The sequence below is a fragment of the Desmodus rotundus genome, unplaced genomic scaffold (genome assembly GCF_022682495.2).
Source record: "Desmodus rotundus isolate HL8 unplaced genomic scaffold, HLdesRot8A.1 manual_scaffold_223, whole genome shotgun sequence".
NCBI classification, from domain to species: domain Eukaryota; kingdom Metazoa; phylum Chordata; class Mammalia; order Chiroptera; family Phyllostomidae; genus Desmodus; species Desmodus rotundus.
In genome coordinates, this window is record NW_026527284.1 from 20,310 (window position 1) to 22,477 (window position 2,168).

Below are 2,168 nucleotides of genomic sequence, written 5' to 3' on the forward strand. Positions count from 1 at the left end.
CTTCAGGCATCAGTTTTCACAACTGTAAATTGAAGGAGATGTATTAGATTATCTCTACATTCCCTTCATTAACTAATATTCAACAATATAATTCTATAATTTATTCCCTATGCTATGCTTCCAAAGCAGAATGTGAGCATGCACACCTACACACACAGTCATCCACACTTTCATTAACAATGCCAGCATTGGCCATTATTAATTTCTATTATGGCAAATACGCACTACTCTTCTCCCTCATATGCTGGTCTTTTAATGAGAAACACACCTCCAGGTCTTTGCCCAATGAGATAATGGGATGGTGTCTATATATTCAATAAATAACCAGAATGTACACTTCCTTAGACCTCTGGGTTCTGTACTCATCATAACTCTCCACCTTATATGCATTTATAACTCCACAATGAAATCACACACAAATCTCAGAGTCCCCCAGTGTTCCCAGAAGTTTAGCCAATGCCTGGTTTCATCACCCTCTTTCCATTTTCTGGCAATGAAAAGAATAACAATATCACATAACTGGACTAGGAAATTAATGTTTGACAGCCAAGTTGTTCTATAAGTTTCTTAACTTCTCTAAGTCTCAGTTTCTGTAACTGTAAGTGGTTTAATAATAGTTATCTACCTCATGAGACAGTTGTGAGGAACAAATAAAATGATGACTATCATGCACTGTATCTGGTACAAACATTTTGTTCTCCAAAGCTATTAAAACAAGCCCTGGACTCTGAGAGCAGCCTATTCTTTAAGACTATTGATGTTTGTGTCAATTCATCCTCAGACAGCTAACTTCTGGCTTTCCATTCTAAAATGAGAAAAGAAATGAGTATTTGCTTTTTCCCATCTTGCAAGATGGCAGGTGAAAAAACTGAGAAGCCAGATGCTAAGGAGAAGAAACCCCAAGCCAAGAAGGCTGATGCTGGTGGCAAGGTTAAGAAGGGTCACCTCAAGGCCAAGATGCCTAAGAAGGGGAAGCCCCACTGCAGCCGAAACCCTGTCCTAGTCAGGAGAATTGGCAGGTACTCGCGGTCAGCTATGTATTCCCGAAAAGTCATGTACAAGAGGAAATACTCCGCAGCTAAATCCAGGATTGAAAAGAAAAAGGAGAAAGTTATGGCTACTGTCACTAAACCAGTTGGTGGAGACAAGAATGGTGGTACCCGAGTGGTTAAACTTCACAAAATGCCTAGATACTATCCTACTGAAGACCTGCCTAGAAAGCTGTTGAGCCATGGCAAGAAACCCTTCAGTCAGCATGTGAGAAAACTGTGGGCCAGCATCACTCCCGGGACCATTCTGATAGTCCTCACTGGGCACCACAGGGGCAAGAGGTGGTTTTCCTGAAGCAGCTGGGCAGTGGCTTGCTACTTGTGACTGGACCTCTGGCCTTTAATGGAGTCCCTCTGCATAGAACACACCAGAAATTTGTCATCGCCACCTCCACCAAAATTGATATCAGTGGTGTGAAAATCCCCAAGCATCTCACTGACACTTACCTCAAGAAGAAGAAGCTGCACAAGCCCAGACACCAGGAGGGAGAGATCTTCGACACTGAGAATGAGAAATACGAGATTACAGAGCAACGCAAGGTTGATCAGAAAGCCGTGGACTCGCAAATTCTGCCAAAAATCAAAGCTATTCCCAGCTCTAGGGCTACCTTCGCTCTGTGTTTGCTCTCACAAATGGCCTTTATCCTAACAAAATGAAGTTCTAAATTTCTTTTGAAAAACCTAATTAAATAACTGATCTGTTGAAAAAAAAAAAGAAATGAGTATTTGATCCCTAGTTTGTGAGAGTATGAGTTGTTTTATTTCCTTTATAGTGTTGTTTCTCTTAATTGCCTAAAATTAATCCACAGTAGTTTAAAATCAGAAAAATATATTTAAATATTAGTCACCCCAAGTTCTCTTCTTCACCAGTGTCATAAAGCTCAAAATAATTTAAGCCATCTTAAGTCATTAACGGCCTCCTTTTAAACATAACTGCTGTATGGTAGCCATTTTATTTATTAACACCTTAGCAAAAACATTCAGTAATGTGAGATTACACAAAAAACTATTAAATGTTGATGAGTGAGGACATAGTGAAATGATATCCAGAGCACAATGACTGTGGCAGGAGGAAGTAGGTTCAGAAAAAGTACTACAGAAGAATGTTCAGGAAAGGAG

General features: G+C 40.0%; 1 pseudogene; it reads left to right on the plus strand.

Moving 5' to 3' along the window:
- Positions 1–852: 852 nt before the first annotated feature.
- On the plus strand, positions 853–1,739 carry LOC128780073 (large ribosomal subunit protein eL6 pseudogene; annotated as a pseudogene).
- The last annotated feature ends 429 nt before the right edge of the window (positions 1,740–2,168 follow it).